This window comes from Marmota monax, unplaced genomic scaffold (genome assembly GCF_021218885.2).
Source record: "Marmota monax isolate L192 unplaced genomic scaffold, Marmota_monax_Labrador192_F-V1.1 WCK01_AAM20220418_F8-fsc00127, whole genome shotgun sequence".
Lineage (NCBI taxonomy): Eukaryota > Metazoa > Chordata > Mammalia > Rodentia > Sciuridae > Marmota > Marmota monax.
This window is the reverse complement of record NW_026692894.1, coordinates 1,648,828-1,665,998: the sequence shown is the minus strand read 5'-3', so window position 1 is coordinate 1,665,998 and position 17,171 is coordinate 1,648,828.

The following is a 17,171-nucleotide window of genomic DNA, read 5'->3' as shown; positions in this document are numbered from 1 at the left end:
AGGTTTCCAGTGTTCAACCTTACAGCAAGTGCCTACATGAACAAACTATTAAATAGGTTACCATTTAACTGCTTTACCCCAGGGGCAACTCAAATTTAACTGCTTTTCAGGACAACGTGAATTCCTGAGCATCCAATCCTACAGACTGGGGCTTAGACAAGGAAGATTCCCCTGCCCCACTCCGGAGGCTGGTCAGTGGGTCTCTGAGATGGGGTAGGCAGCCATCCCTCTAGGAAAAGGTAGAGATGAATGTTGGTTTCTCTTTAAAAAATTGGATTTATAAAAAGGATTAATGACAGCCCATTGGTAAGGGTGACGGGAATCAGCACTCCCATACATTGCTAATATGAGTATAAATTGGATCAGCTTTTCAGAGAATGATTTGGCAAGATCTATTACATTGCGAAATACATGTATCCTTTAATCCAGCAAACCTCCTTTTAAGAATGAACTCTACAGAATATTAGCACAGGGCCAAAATATATATGTAGAGGATACTCATTATGACATTGTTTGCAGTAGGAAAAAATTAGCAATGCCCATTAATAAGTGATTGGTTAAATACATCATGGTTCATTCATATTTGAAAACTGTTCTGTCGTTGGAAAAATGAGAGTCATTTATATGTGGTGGCATTTCTATGTTGTGTCTGTGATATAGTGTTTAGGGAGAGAAGCAAGTTGCCCGGTGCGACAAACAGTGTATCATTTTTGTTAAAAGTAATTACATATTTATATGTTAAAATATGCATAGAAAGAATGGAAAAATGTAAACCAAATTTTTAGGTACAGTTATTTCTTGAACTATGGGGAGTTTTCTGTTCTATATATACTTCTGGATTATGTTGTGTGAAGGAAGCTTTCTATATTCTATATTTCTGTGTTGTTAGAAAAAAAATTTACTATGCACATTTGTTAATTTTATAATAAAACAAAACAATAAATACATTTTTTTAAAAATCAGATGAAACACCCCAAGATCCTTCATCTGCAGTGGATGGAAAGGGTACATACTTACCAGGCTCCGGCTCAGTTCTCAGACAGGTCTCCACAGGTCTGCGGGCTGTCAGCTGAGACTGGATTCTCTTCAAAGGGCCCATGTGTCATGCAGAATTTATTGTACCCAAAGAGAAGTCTGGCCTTTGTCCTCAGCTTCTAGAAAGTGATCACTAGGCACTCGGAATGGCTGGCCTGTTGGGAGTGTCTTCTCTTGCCTGGGGGCTCTAGCCACCAGAGTGGGATTCGTGATGGGGGGACCTGGGTCAGGTGGCATCAGGGCCACCTCCAGACACTAAACATCAGTCACCCGGGCAGCATGTAGTTGAGCAGAGCACCCATAAAACTGGACCCCAAAGGCTCAAGGAGGCTTCTCTGACTGGCAATGCCCCATGTGTATTGTCACATATCAATGGCAGAAATGGAACATTGTCCTGACCTGTGGGGAATCTTTTCCTCCCTGAGTTGTTCCCATTCAAATGTGTTCCTCTGTTCAAGCCACCTTTCTTGGTTCTTGTCCCTGTCTGCACCCTTGACGCTGATGTTGTTTCCAGAACTCCTAGGGCGAGGGGGTCAAGGTGTATGGGGTGTGAGATCTAAGCAGGCGCTCACTTCCGGCCATTGCTGCTATGTGACCCTGCAGTGGGCAGCTGCTTGTTGTTTGTGTTCCCAGGGCCTCATTGCCTCCCCCTAGTCCTGGCCCTGATCCCCAGTGAGCTCAGTCTCCTTGCCCTTCCCTCCTCTCCCACTTGATCCACAGGGCTTTCTGCCATAGTCACCTCTTGCCTTTTGAAAAAGGCTCCATCACGCCGTGCCCTGCCAGGCTTCCTCCAGTGAACAAAGCTTCTTCCAGCTTTGGGGGCTTCAAACGTGTTATCCTCTGCCTGGAACATCGCCCGATTCCCATTGAACTTCCATCCTCATGACTAACTATGCCCCAGCACTCTGGTCTCAGCTTCCATAGGCCCACTGAAGGGAAATGTGTCCCCATTCCCAAAGTCACATGCCCTGTCACACTCTGCAGAACACTGCACCTAATCTTTGCAGCACGTGTCACAATTGCAGCTGATTATTTGTGCAATAATTTGGTTCGTGGGCACCGGGCTCTATGTCACACAAAGCTGAGTGTACCTGTCAGAGTCCAGGCGGAAAACAGAGGGTTTATTCTAGTGGGGCCATTGATTTTGAGAGATTGAGGCATCCAAAGGGAGCCAGAGTGTGGAGCCATTTCTTCCTCTGAGACCTGGCAGGGCAAAAGAGGGGATGCAGAATCTAGAGGAGTTGTGGCTATCCCAGGAGAAACCAAGGCTGTGACCTTGGGCAGAGGAACGCGGACCCTGCCAGCCTACAGACAGGAGGGTGGAAACTGGGGGGATAAATGTCTCAGCCCCTGCCTCCTCTCACCTCCAGCCCCTGCCTCCTGTTGGCCAAGCCCAGCTGCACGTGAGCTTGCAGGAAGCCCAGGGAATGGTGTCCATGCAGGTCAGCCTGCAGGACAAGGAAGGGCAGGGCAGAGAGTAGGGCAGGGGGACTGAAGAGGTCATTTGAGGTGTCCCGAATAGCAGAGACTCTGTCTACCTTGCCCACCCCCAGACTGCCAGCAGGAGCCCACTTCCTAGCTTGGAGTATGTACATGGGAAATATTGATGTCAAAAGAAAAAATGAATCCCTACCTCGCTGCCAGAGATTGAACATCCCCCCCAAAACTCATGTTGGGACGTAATTGCCATCATAATAGCATAAGAGATGGAAATTTAAGAGGTCATTAGGCCACAAGGGTTCTGCCCTCAAAAATGGATCATGTTGTAATTGCTCCAGCGAGTTCCTGATAAAAAAGGATGAGTTTGGCCAGATTTCCTTTCTCCGCCTCGTGCTGCTAATCTCTGTCCTTCTGCCACGTTCTGATGCAGAAAGAAGGTCCTCTCCAGATGCGGCCCCTTGAATTTGGACTTACCAGCCTTTAGAAGTGTGAGCTTCATAAACCTCCACTGCTCATCCTTTGCCCAATCCATGGTATCCTATTACACAGCAGGAAGCCAACTCAAGCACTCACCCACAACCCAGGGAGACTGAGATCACACGAGATTGGTAGCATGAAAGTATTCTGTGAAGCATGAAGCAATAAACAGAGAGGAAAATTATCATTCTTATTCGGATTCTTCTTCCTATTGCCAGGTTAGTCTCTTAAAAGATACTGGAAGGCACCAACCGGCTCCTTCGATGACTTGGCTGGCCAGAGCACAGCTTCCCAGGGAGGGCCCTGTTGGCATGAGCACCTGACGCAAAGGTCTCTTTGGAATGGGAATCCTCCCTCTGTCCAGGGTGTGTTCTTGGGGAGAAAACATCCTTGACACAAAAGCACTTTATTTTTTTCCTACTATGTTAAAAATAAAATAATGACATTTTCTCTTTTTTTGTTGTTAGCAAAGTACTCCCTGTCAAACCTGGGAATTAAAGGTTGATTGCAACTTTATTAAAATACATGAGATAAATAAAAGTGTCGTGATCTCCAGGCTGCCGACAAGCCACCGCCTCCCTGTAGATGTTTTGGTTTTGTATTAAGAAAGTTGTCACAAGTAATTTGGACTGGAGCATGTAGTTATAGACACCAAATGTTGATTAATTAAGCCGATGTTTGGATTAGTTCTGCCTGATAGTTTCATTAGGGAAAATAACTGAAAATGTAGAATAAAGTATCAAGGGGGAAGGAGAAGCATCATTCCATGAGCAAGACCTAGACCAGGAAGCCCACCCTGCATTCCTTATAAGTGCGCATGTGTGTGTGCATCTATGTTCGAGTATCCCAGTAACGGAAGGGTCCGTGGCTGTAAAGATGAATCGTGGTGAGTGTGAATTTCACCCCCTGCAATCAGCTCCTTTTCTGACCTCACCTTTGGCATGACATCTCTGTACATGACTTTCCCAAGTAAAATTTCTAAATGATCCTTGAGCCTTGGACCTAGGAGTCAGAGGATTTCCAGCCACTGTGGCAGGCCATTCATGGGAAACTGAAAATAACCAGGGAAAGCCTAAGAGGAGAAACTAGGGGTTTGGGTTCTGGAAAAAAAAATTCTGAGACAGAGTCCCAGGGAGGGAGGAAGATACTTTTCCCACCTCAAGGGAGTTGACATTGATGGAAACTTGGATCTACCTCAAATTTCATGTGCTTTGAAAATTAGTATATTTGCTAATATTAACCCAAATAGTGAAAGGTTTAGGCAGTTTTTAGGAGTTTGTCTGAATGAACATAGATTTTCATCCTCATAAATCCATTTGTGCAAACGTTACTGTTCCAGCCTTGAGCTGTTCAACTCACAAGAGGGACAAGAAGCACATTCTCACTCTTAAAAGACTTAAAATCAATACAGGAAGGTGAGCTCCCTGTGTTACATCTCCCTAGTCCCATCTGCCCTATAGCTAATGTGCGCCTCATGTCCAAACATGTTGTTCTTTTTTTTCCAATTCCTAAATCTTGTTCTCTCTCACGGCCAGGACCTTTCCCATTCTGTTTCTGCTGTCTGGAACATTTTTCTTCTAATTCCACCATCTAGTCATCCAATTCCCTCAGAGAATCCAACTTATCCTCCAGGTATCATCTTAACCTAAATGTCATTTCTTCCAGGAAGTCTTCATGAATCACGGACACCCAGACCACATAAGAAATCCTCACGACATGCTCTGGAGCATCCTGTGATTCCCCAGTTTCAGGAGTTAGCACGCCATAGTGTTCCTGCTTACTGAATTGTCTTCCCCTCTGTGCCATAAACACTGGGAAGAGAAAGTATTTGTCTGGTTTTTAATATCATCAGCACTCAGTGCGACTTGGAATAGGACTAATTGGTAGAGAGATCAGAACGATGATGTCTGCCAGCGCAAGCAGTGGGGACCCAGCAGGCGCCTCCTGTTCTGAACACCCACTCTGTAAACAGGGACTAATAGATCTGACAGCCAGCCGGCACCTTGATGTCTGGGAGCCATGTCCAGGCTGGTCTAGTTGGTCAAGTGGGTGACCTTTTGCTGCTCCAGGTGACGCAGCTTGCCGGACCAGACAGAATGAGATCTCAAGGAGTGGTCTCTTGAAACCAAAGAGGTGGGTAAAGGGGAATGACTCAAACTCATCCCTTTCTACATCTAACAGCTTCTAGGGGCCCAAATGCAGAGTGCCTTGGTCAACTGCCAACATCAGAAGAGAAGTGTCATTAAGTCAGACACCAGTGAATACATATGTTGGTGCCTGATAACCACCAGTGGCCAGATGAACAAAATTCTGCTCTGGCCTGAAGAGAATGGACAGTGGCATCTGAGATGATGGGAAGATAGATAGATGATAGACAGACAGATAGAAAGATAGATAGATAGATAGATAGATAGACAGAACATGTTATAAGCTAAAAAGAACTGTAGTTCTTATTAATGGGCTGTAGGAAATTAGTGAGTTTGGCTTTATTGGCTATAAAACTTGAACTTCGATCTCAACAAAAGACTAATCTCCTACCATCTCTCCCCACTCTTACAATTATTTTCATTTTTCCCATCCAAGAGGCCCTCAGGGACCCCTCTTTGGAGCCTTCACATGAGGGAGATGGAACCCTTTTCCTTGAGAGTGGCTCTGCCCCATCTCACCTGTCTTCACTTCCCCCTGGACCTGTCCTTCCTCAGATTCTAACAAGCACCGCTCTTTCCTCAGTCCCCCAGTGAAGTCCCCTAAGCTGGCTCATTCCTGTCCCAGAGTATGATTTTCTACAGAGGCCTGGAGGGGTCAGGGTGGTTAGGGACTACAGCTTCCACACAGCATTAGCAGCTTTGAAAGTCTTCCGAGAATCACACCCACCACCTGCTGCACATCCTCCTCCACAGCCCCTTAGAAACCCCACCTGCCTCTACAGCCTCAATCAGGAAAAAAAAAAAAAAGAAAGAAACAAAAAAGAAAAGAAAACTTCAAAAACAGTTGATAGAACAGAAAATTCTGATTTACAAAACAAGATATAACAAAACTAGCAAACATTATAAACTGCCTGCAAGTCTGAGGCCAGACACAAAGCTCACAAAAATAACTCAGGCAGAAACCCAGCCCGCTGCCCTACTCTCCTTTGAACTTGTCTCTTCTGTAAGATGACAAAGCAAATCCTGCCCCCTCCTTTTCTCTGAATTATTTTCCTTCTCCTTTATACAAACCTAATGCAGCTGCTTAGCACGCCTTGAGGCAAGTAAGTGTACCCTTTTGGTACCAGTGATCTAGGCTGAGTCCGCCTGTGGGTGAGCAGAGAGCCATGGCTGGATTGGTGTGGTTGAAGAGTATACTGTAAACCAACACCTGGAGCCTGCACTTCAAAAGGCAAATGCAAGCCCGGGCTTCTCACCACTCCATGGAGAGGCTTCTGAGTCCTGAAAGAGAGAGGAGATTTGGGGTGATGCATGTCCATCGATAAGAGGTCAAGTGTGCTTATGTTTCTATAACGATGCAGGATAAAGACTGCGTGTGGCTTCAGAGTCCTGGGTTCAAGCTTAGACTCCCTTACTTGCAATGTGGCTTTCTTAGGTTGCATTCCCTGGAAATAGAACTTGATTCAAGGATTTAAGGGCTGTATGGGGTGACCCAGCCTTAGCACCGCCCTTACCCAGGAGCCACATACTTTCAGGGGGGAAAAAAAAAGAGTAAGCAGACCTAGATCTGTCTACCAGGTGACATGCCAGCTGCGTGGCCTCAGGGATGCTACCTGCCCCTGAGCTTCAGTGTCCTTGTTTCTAGTCCTGCAATTATCCATCCAGACTTCCCACAAGGAGGTGATCTAGGCAGATATGCAGAGCCTGGGTCCAGAAGAAGGAAGAGCAGCCTGTCTTCCCTCCCTACCCCTTGGGTTCAGAGCACTCCCCAGCTGATGGCTGACCTTCAGCCGCCATGTTGATTTGTGACCTTCAAGAACAAGGACCTGGGTCGAGGCTCACCAATGCCTAGAACTCTCTTTCTATCTGTGATGCCAACACGTGGTCCTAAGTCAAGCAGAAGCCAGCCAACTTGGTGAGCAGAGGCAGGAGTTGCCCTGGGGAGGTCCTCGTGCATGCTGGGTAGGCTTTCTTGCACCATCCTGCCAGGACCAAAGCATCAGTCTCCACCGGAAAGTTGAAATCAGCTCTGCTGCATTTGTGATTCATTATCAGGAAACGACAGCTTCATCAAGGGAAAAGACTCCAGAAGGGAATGGCCTCCCTCTCTCCCTTTCTTCTACACACACACACACACACACACACACACACACACCTCACAGGGAAGATGGAAGGAGAGGGAGTGACAAATGCAACAGGCACAGAAAGAAAAAAATAGAGATGAGAGAGAGAAGGGGGGCTCTCTGTAAGGAGGCTCAGCAAGACAGAGGCAGGGAAGGATGTGAGAAGGTGAGATCGTCCCAAGGAGAGGGTGGGAGAGGCCCCCAGCTGTGTGGAAGACCGGGCAGCCATCAAGGGATTACATTCATGCTGTAATTTTCACATCTTAAAAGATTGTAATGCATGGTCCACATGCACACACGCACATCTCAGGGTGAGCGGGTGCTCGTGAGTGTCAGAGGCACAGAAGCAGCAGAGTGCAGAGGAGGGAGGCAGGTGGGCCAGGAGCAAGGCAGGGGCTGATGAGGGAGCTCACTATCCCAAGTAGAACTCCGCAAGCTTCTCCAGAGACGCTCTACCAAAACCTGCTGAATGGATGTCAAATGGTGTGACCCAGGCCCTTCCCAAGAGGGTGGGTCACAGGTGGGTGGAGAAGGCAGACTCAGTCCTCCACCCACTTCTCACTTTGCAGCCCTCCCTGCCAGCCAATCACTAGGGAGAAAGGGCCGTGCGCTAGCCTGAGACAGGCCTGGACCTCTAGCTGTGTTCAGATCCTTGCCCCCTGTGGGGCCGAAAGCACCCTCATCTACCATTCACCCCCGGTGCCCAGCACAGGCACTGCCTATATGTTCTGTTAAACACATGGATTGCACGGTCCCATCTGCCACGTGTCCAGCACACAGAAGTGGGCTGCAAAGCAGTGTCCGGCTGGCGTCATCTGCAACCCCCACACCCTGAGCTCGCTCCTCCCTCATCCTCCCTCATCCCCCCTCTCCTCCCTCACTAGGATCTCTCAAGTTCTACTCTAGACCAAGAACTGTGCGCAGTGACCCCTGTGGGTAAAAGGGACACATGGCCTTGGTTCCTTTGATGTTCTGCATCCACCTCAGCAGTTGAGGATCTGGAGAATGGGGACAAGTGTGAGTGACGGGTGTGTGTCCAGGGACAGCTTGAGCAAGGTGCATCTGCTAGTGTGCACGAGGCAAGTACGGGGGAGGAATCTTGGGGTGTAACTCACTAACAGCTCTTTTCAATTTGTTTTCTAAAGAAAGGAAAGAAGAAAAGATCGAAGGAAGGGAAAGAAGAAAAAGGAGACCAAAACCCAGGGTGTCAGTTCGGCAGCACTTTGTCCAGGCGCCTCGTGCTCCACCCCATTCAGCCTTTCTGGGCCACTCTCAGGAGGGGCGGAGCTGCGAGGTGGCCATTCTGCCAGGATAGAAACAGGTTCTCGTGGTGCCAGGCGTGCCTGAGGCCTGGACCTGGAACGCTGACATGAGGGATGGGTGATGTCACACCCAGCAGTGATAGCGACTGGGTCTTGTTTCAGACCTGACAATTGTCCCAGCCCGCGTCACCTCCTTTCATCCCAGGCGGCCTCCAGGACACCACAGACCCCAGAATTTCTCTATCACAGCATGAGACTGTGAGCCATCCTTTGCCCATCTCCCTCCAGCCCAGCCAGTTCCCAGATCACCACAGCCAAGTCATCCAAGCTGTCCCTGCTGGCCACAGGACTGAGGCACTGATGATCCGACGTGTGGTATGAGTCCCATCCCACAGGCTGTCATTCATGGAAAGGTGCAGCCTGTGGGCGTGGCGAGCCAAAGCAGAATCCTGCAGGGATGGGCCACATGCACCCCATTCCCAGCCCTGTCCCCAGCAGCCGGGGACTGACACCCCAGGCATCAGCTGAATCATCTCGCCCACACCAAACCACCTACAGGCCCTTCCTGACTCGCTGTGTCCAGAATGGGTTGTCCTAAAATATCCCATTGACCCCTCTCATCAGAGGTCTCCTGCCACCTGGGCTGAGCCCAAAGAACAGCCGTATCCTTTCCAACTCAAGGCCATTCTCTCCAGCTCAACTTGTCTGTTCTGATTCCTGAAAATACAGGTTCTGATGCTGAGAAGCCGTACCTTTCCACCGTCCTCATAGGATCTCAAGTACGTCACTCATCCACTCAGTTTCTCATCTTTAAAATGGATTCACCGTCACCATAACCATTTCATGGGGTGGTTGCAAGAACCAAATGAGATTCGGTCCTTAAGAGGCCTCCTGGGGGCCAAGGTTTGACACTGGGTGGAAGCCCAAGTTGTGCTGAGCAGTGACCACGACATAGATGTCCACATCCCAGCCCTGCAACCTGTGAGTCTGTTATCCCACAGTGACTTTGCAGGCATGATTAGATGAAGGGTCTTGCAAGGGGGACCTCCTTGGACTACGTGGGAGTGCCCCTCATAATCACAAGTGTCTTTGCCCAGAGAGAGGCAGGAGAATCCCAGGCAGCAAAGGAGCCATGGAGACAGAGGCAGAGATGGAGTGATGTGAGGAGGAAGCCAGGAGCCAAGGAAATGTACTTTCTTCAGAAACTCCAAAAGCCCAGCAACAGATTCTCCCAAGAGCCTCCAGAGAAACCCAGCCACACCAACACCTTGATTTCAGACTTCTGCCCTCCAGAGCCATACAAGAACAAATTCATGCTACTTTAAGTCACTAAGTCTGGGGTAATTTGTTACAGCACCAAGAGGAAACTAATACAGTGTTCATGACTTAGTTTTCCCTCTTGACATCACTCCCACTACCCTGCAGGACCCAGGTCACACAGCAACAGTAACTATCACTCTGTGTTGCTCAGTTTTCCATTGTACAACAAAATACTTGAGAAAAATAATTAAATAAAAAAGAAATGGTTTTGGCTCAGCTTCCAAGGTTTCAGTCCATGGTCATGGGGCTCCATAGTTTCTGGGTCTGTGGTCAGGCCGAACACCATGGTAGGGAGCCTGTGGTGGAGCTGCTCACCTCATGGTGGCCAGGAAGAGAGATAGACAGGCAGACAGACAGACAGACAACAGGGCCCCCAGGACAAGATATAACCTTCAAGAGCATGACCCCAGTGACCTACTTCCTCCAACGGGGCCCCACATCCTAAGTCTCCACTACCTCCTAAAGCCCATTAAATTTTGAACCCATCAATAGATCATTCCTTTGAGGATATTAGGGCCCTCATGATCTGATCACCTTCCAAAAGCCTGCTTCTGAACATCGTTGCCTTGGGGACCAAGCCTTCAACAAATTAGTTTTGGGGAGATATTTTAGGTCCAAACCCTAACAGAACCCAATCCTCCACAATGCCCACACAGTCCATTCCCCCAGAGCGAGGCAGGAGCCCTGGGCTTGGGCTGGCCCACAGAGGGGCCCTTGGTGTGATCTTGGGTGAATCGTACTAATTATTTGAACCCCAATTTCCTAAACGATACACTGGGATAACGATACCTACTACACCGTCTGAACAGGACCCCAGCTGACGCACAGGTTCTCATTGCTCATTTCCTTATAATTTCAGGAGGTGCACGTGCTCAGACGTGTCTCTGCGCGTGTCTTCACTTTTCCTAGTGACTCAATGAGCTGACTCAGCACAAATGTGAAAACCTTGCTCCTTCTCCAAACTGGCCCATGGGGACAGTGCACCTTCCTTTGACACCCAGGACACTGTTTGCTTGTTCGCAAAGCAAGGAGGGGACTCCGAGTGGTTTCTAGAGGCGCCGTCATCCATCCATTCATGGTCGTTTGTTTGCCTCCTCTGAGGGCCTGCAGAGCAATGTAGTGGAGAATGAGCCCCAAACCACCTTTGCCCTCAAGATGCTTGTTGTCCAGTCAGGGGAGAGAGGCAGGGATCTCCAGGGTGCTGTGGGATCTGAGACAGGACCGAGCGCACCAGCTTCACCATGCTCATGGACAGTGAATGTTCTGCAAAGGAAGAATAAGCACCACAGAGCCAGGTGACCCCAACTACTTGGGAGGCTGAGGAGGAGGATCGAAAGTTCGAGGCCAGGCTGGGCAACTTAGTGAGATCCAGTCCCCAAATAAAAATAAATAGGCATAGGAGTGTAGCTCAGTGATAGAGCACTTCTGGGTCTAGTCCCCAGTACTGCAAAAGTAAAATAAAAAATAAAAACCTCAGGCTCCTTGGGGATGATGGGTGATGGGAAGGACCTTCTGACCCCCACCGATCCCTTGCACCCTAATAACATAAGGGTCATTCCTCCTCTGCAGACCTTCTGGAAAAGAGTCCACAGTGGCTCCATGAGTCCTTTTCTAAGGACAAAGCCCTGGAACTTCCCTGGATATGACCAACATCTCATGACCTGGGAGCCCATTGCTGGTGTGAATCTGTCGATTCTGTTCAGAAAGCTAACTTTCCCACTTGGGAAGATCGGGCTAAAAAGTAAATGGAAAAGGGGGTTATGGGAGCCACTGAAGTGACATGAAGTAGGGGTTCAAGGAGAAAAGGCATCTGGAACTTTTTAAGGCATCCTAGGACATCTCTCACTCCAGGAACCCAACCAAGGCCGGACCGTCAGAACAGCTCCTCTAATGGCCTCCCCAAAAGGACCTTGCTTGGAGCAAAGGTCTCTTCTGCCTTCCTGCGCTGGAACCCTGCTGTCCACAAAGAACAGGGCAAGGGCTCCCAGGGGCCAGGTGTGCTGGCAGGACCTGCCCAGAGGCAGAGACATCAGCAGGCTTGCTTTTAATTGTCCTCCAATTTGCAGGCAGAGACAGTCCCAGCTGAGAATGAGCAGGCACATTAGAGGGAAAAGACTATGTTCTCTAAATAAGAAGGCTGCGTCCCTGTTTTCTATTTCTGACAAATGGCGCCAAAGATCAGGCAAGACTCATGATTCAGGAGGAAGGAGGTCTACACCTGTTACTCCACACATCCTGCCATGCACCCACAGTGTGCCAGGCACCCTACTGAGCACTGCAGTGCTTGGCATAATGCAGCCATGCCTTTCCCCAACACCCCCGCCAAGTGCAAGGGATAGAGACACAAGGACATGATCCCTGCCTTTGAAGAGTTTATAGTCTAGTTCATTCATTCAATTAGCACTGAGTACGGACCAATGACTTGCAGGTGAATTAAGACAGTCACTACCTTCAAGGAAGCTAGCTTCTCCTAAAACTGCCTAAACTGCCCTTGCTGGGTTCTTGTGTAGAATTTTGGCATCTTGAAACCAAGAAGTCATCTAGCCCACCCTCTCCTCAATGTGGGACCAGAGGTGGCCATGAACATTTTCTGACCATTAAGATGAAATCAGAAGTTACTGAGCAGCTCTCGTGGGAGAATTTATACAGAAAGGACAGACTCCAGAGTCATGCCGTCTGTCTTGCCTTAGACCTTCTTCCTGCTTAAAGTACAGGTGTGGCATCTGGAGAAGTAGCAGCCATCTTGTAACCATGAGGATAAAAGAGTCAAAGAAGAACAGAGAGAAGAGATGTGGGTCCCAGTGATCCAGTTTTTGCAATATCCCTTTGAGAGAGGTACTATTGTTAGTCCCATTTTTTCAAATGAAAAAACACAGGAACAGAGAGTTTCTGTGATGGGGAGCCAGGAAATGGCAAATCCATAGACTCATCCATCCAGCCAGTCTGACTCCAGAAACCACACCCTAAATCATGACCACCACATCCCTCTGGTCAATAGATCTCAGCAGTTCTGACCTGAGGGACCTTCCCCCCATCCTGCCAGGCCCCACCCTACCCCACTAACAGAACCCATTGTCCTCTCCCCTCCCCAGTGGATTGTGCCCCTCCTTGAGTGCCCTTAGCCCGAAACTACAACCAGCTAACATTTGGTTCTCTCTCTCTCCAGACTGAGTGCTGCTTCCTCCAGGTCAGGCTGAGAATAAAAGTGAATGTGTGAGGACTAGGGTCACCGCATAAGTGTGGTCATAAGCGATGACCACATATCACCTGCCTCTGCCCGCCATCTGGCTCGTGAGTGTGTCATCAATGGCTGCTGGGACTACACGGTGCGCGGACACATCAATGAGTACACTACAAATAGGGGGTGTTAGGGTTTGGATGTGAGGTGTCCCCCAAAAGCTCATGGAAGAAGGTTCAGAGGAGAAATGATTGGGCCATGACAGCCTTAACCCAGTCAGTGAATTAGCCCCTGATGGGATTAACTGGGTTGGTGAGGTGTGGGGGGCGGAGGTGGGCATTGGAAACGTGCCTTTGGGGGTATATTTTGAATTTGGAGAGTGGAGTCTCTCTCTACCTCCTGATCATCCTGTAAGCTGCTTCCCTCCGTCACTTAGGCCAAAATGTTCTGCCATGATGTTCAGCCTCCCTGTTCAGGTGTGGTGGTGCACACCTGTGATTCCAGCTACTTGGGAGGCTGAATCAGGAGGATCACAAGTTCGAGACCAGGCTGACTAGAGACCTAGTCAGGGTCTCTAGACCTCAGGGAGGACTAGAGACCTCTGAAACTGGAAGTCCTCAAACTTTTCCTCCTCTAAAGTTGTTCTTGTGAAGTCTTTTAGTCACAGCAGCAAAAAAGTTGGCTAAAACAGGTGGCATGTTCTCTTGTGTGCTTCCCAGGGCCCATCCCTTAATAGCTCGGGGACAGATGTCTTATTGTCATCATTGCTAGCCAGTAGAACGGTAGTTTCTCCAATTTTTTTCAGGGTCACTTGGGTAAAGCTTGTTGGAAATCATGAATCAAGAATATCTAGAAAAAGTGAACCTCCGACAGGGGTCTGTGCTGTGAGCTCCAGGCCACAGGAGGCTGCTGAGGCCCCAGCCTGTTGGGACAGACAGGGTGTCAGCCCTGCCCTAAGGACAGGATGCTGAAGGATATCTGCCACTGCCCTACACGCATGCCAGACCAGGGAGTATGGAGAGATGTGACCTACAGCTAGTTCCAGGACTCTCCACCCATCACGGCCCAGAGGATAGCAGCGGGAAGGGGATGGAGGCACCCCCCCATACACAGCTCATTGTGATGACCCAGGGACCAAATACGCCACTTCTGTGGCTCCAGGGCAGGCTGCAGGGGGGATGATGGGTGGTCCTCTGGAGCCCTCTGAGTGCAGCAATGTTTAAAAGCCTTAGATAAATTCCCATCTAATTTCAACAACCTCCACCCCCAGCTCAAGCTGCAACCAGAGCATGAAATGAGCAGGTAGGTTCTCCTGCCACGGCAGCAGCCCCAGGGCCCCAGGGGACCCCTGGAGGACCGAGCGGGTCCATTACCAGTATCTGCGGGTCTTCCCTCCGCTCCTCGCAGGCCTCCTCGACTGGACTCTGAACTGTACCCCAGCACTCCCCAGGTGCTCCGTGCTGCCCAAGGCGTTTCCTCCACTGCACCCTGGTGACTGCTGTCTGCCCACTGGAAGGAAGTGGCTTTTCCTTCTTCTGGGTCTGATTCCTGACACCGGGGGCTTTTGAGCTCCCTCAGGCTCCCTCCGATCCCCAGAGCACACCTGCCACCCCTTCAGGTCTCTGCAGGAATTTCACCGGATGCCCGCCCTCTCCTCCGGTGTCCTACCTTAGTACTTAGCACGTCGGACTCGCCGAACTTTGGATTGAATATGGAATACGTACTATGTAGAACACATATATGTGTATGGTATGTTCATCTCACTATCGCCTATCTGCCTTAGTAAAATACAACCCCCTGGAGGGCAGGACACTTCTACAGCCTCAGCACCTATAGCCATGCCTGGCACATAGGGGGTCATGGTGTGTCTTATGAATGAAAGAAAATGCGAGTGGATGGGGAAATCAAGTCAGCTACTAAGGATGGCCACTTAGGACGTCCAGCCCAGAGGTCTTTGAACTCGATGGGCTTTAGAAATCAGAGTGGTAAGGTTCAGGTTCAGAGCTGAAACTCAAGAGCCTTTGAGTCCCAGATCTTCCGCTTACTGGCTCTCTGACCTTAAGCAAGTTGCTGAACCTCTCTGTGCCTCAGTTTCCTCACCTGCAGAGTCAGCGTGGGAGTACTAGCTTATGGGTTAGGATGAGGATTTGGTGAAGAGGCGTTTGCAAACTACGTGGCCTGTGGTACAGACCCTGCCACACTAAATACAAGACACACCTGTCTATAAGGGGAAACTAAGGCCCGAGGGACAGTGGCTTACTCCAGTGTGGGTCCCAGGCCGGCAAGTGCTGCAGCAGGCTCTGAGCCCTGGGGGCTTCCTGTCTCAGATCTTCCGGTCTCAGATGGTGATGATGAGGGAGGGGCAGGCCTTCCAGAGCCCTGGAGGACAGGAGCGTTCCAGCCTGGGCTGAAAGGGGAGCCAGAGGCTGAGAGAACAAAGCCTGCATCCCCCAAACCTGAAGGTCTGGGGTGGGGGGAGATGGGAACAGGATCCAGGGCGGGCGGAGGAGGACAGTGACCAAAAAGGGGCTGGAGGCAGGGCAGGAATGGAGGCTGCCCGAGCCTGCTGGCTGCCCACAGCTGCAGAAGGAGGAGTGGCCTCCAGGAACTGGGACTCCCAGTGCAGTGGGTAGAGACTTGGCACTGGGCTGTCTGGGGGTAGCAAGTGGAGTGGAAAGGACGGTGCCAGCCATGGTGCTGGCAGGAACACAGTGCCCACAAGGAAACCCAGGGAAGGGGCAGGAAGAGGTGGGAGTACTGCCCTGCCCTCCCATTCCACCGGCCCCCACCTCCAGCTGCCTCCCTCATCCGGGGCCATGACCCTGGCTCCCGCCCCTCCTGCCTACCCCCTCCCACCCCAGACTCACCTGTCCTGGGCTTCACTCCCCACCACTCCTGTTCTCCGCAGGGTGGCAAGCCTCTGCTCTGGGAAGGAAGCCACAGGAATATTCCAAGGGCATTGAGGTAAAAATGTATTTGCATTTGAAGAGGAAATGGTTGCTCCAGCAACCCAGGGCAGACCACTGATTCAGTCAACTAGAGTGATCCTGGGTTCCTGGGTTCACGGGGCGGGGCTCTTGGTACCGTGGATCAGAGGAGGGACAAGATATTTGGGAGTCATTTAGGCCAAGGCGGGATGAACAGGGACTCCCTGTGGATTGGAATCAGAGCAGGTGGGGGGGCTCTCCCACGAGAGGAATGGGGGGCTCAGGAGGCAGGGAGAAGGGGTTTGTGGGACTTCCAGTTTCCTGGAAGACAGAGAGCCTGGGGCTCGGGGTGGACAGCAGCCCCTACAGGCTTAGCAGGGCTCTGGGTGAGAGAGCGGCCCCTGAAGCAGCAGGCCTCCAGGAGGGATCCATTGCTCAAGAGATCAATATGTAATTCTGACCAGATGCCCCCTTCTCCCTCCTGCCTCCTTCCCTTCAGAGAATCTGAAGACAGTCTGCCTGAGAATGAGAGGAAAGGTCGGGATTGTGCGGATCTGTCTCTGGGGAGGTTCCATCTCCCCTCCTCGAGAGGCCAAGAGCAAGGGGGGACAGGCAGGGCAAGCTCAAAGAGGTACGTCCAGAAAGTGACCGCCTGTGAGAGTGACACCTTCACCAGCTGCTGTGGTGTTAGGACTGGCCAGGTGTTTCTCCGTCAATGGCTGATGGGCAGCAGGTTGGCTTCGAGGGCATGGATGCCGATAAACTGAACCAGGTTCATTGGGGCTGAAGGAGAGAGAGAAAATTCTGGAACTGATGACTTCCTTGCAAAGGTAGCAGGAAGACTGCTGGAAAGTAAGAGAGATAACAAGGCTAGAAGACCGTAGAAGGTTCCAGATTCCCCTGTGGACATCCTACATATTGGGCTTAACCACCACAGTACAAAGGGAAATAAGACCCGGGTCCCACCAATGGGGCCAGTGAAAAACCAGCCTCTACCTCAGAGCAAAGCCTGCCCAAGGAAGGGGGTGTGACCCTTGTCCTTGGAAAGACGGGCAGAGCACTCCTAGCACATACCCACCCTGCTGAGTTGTTTATCTACAAATAACAGGAGAGATGTGCTGTGCCAGGTGTCCCTGATCAGTCAGGCTAGGTGGGGACCCATAGCAACCCCCTAGCAGCCACCAATCAGCATGAGACAGGGAAATACCTGGGATGCCAGATGACCCTCCCAGTAGTTTATGGTGGTTGATAACGTGTTGGGA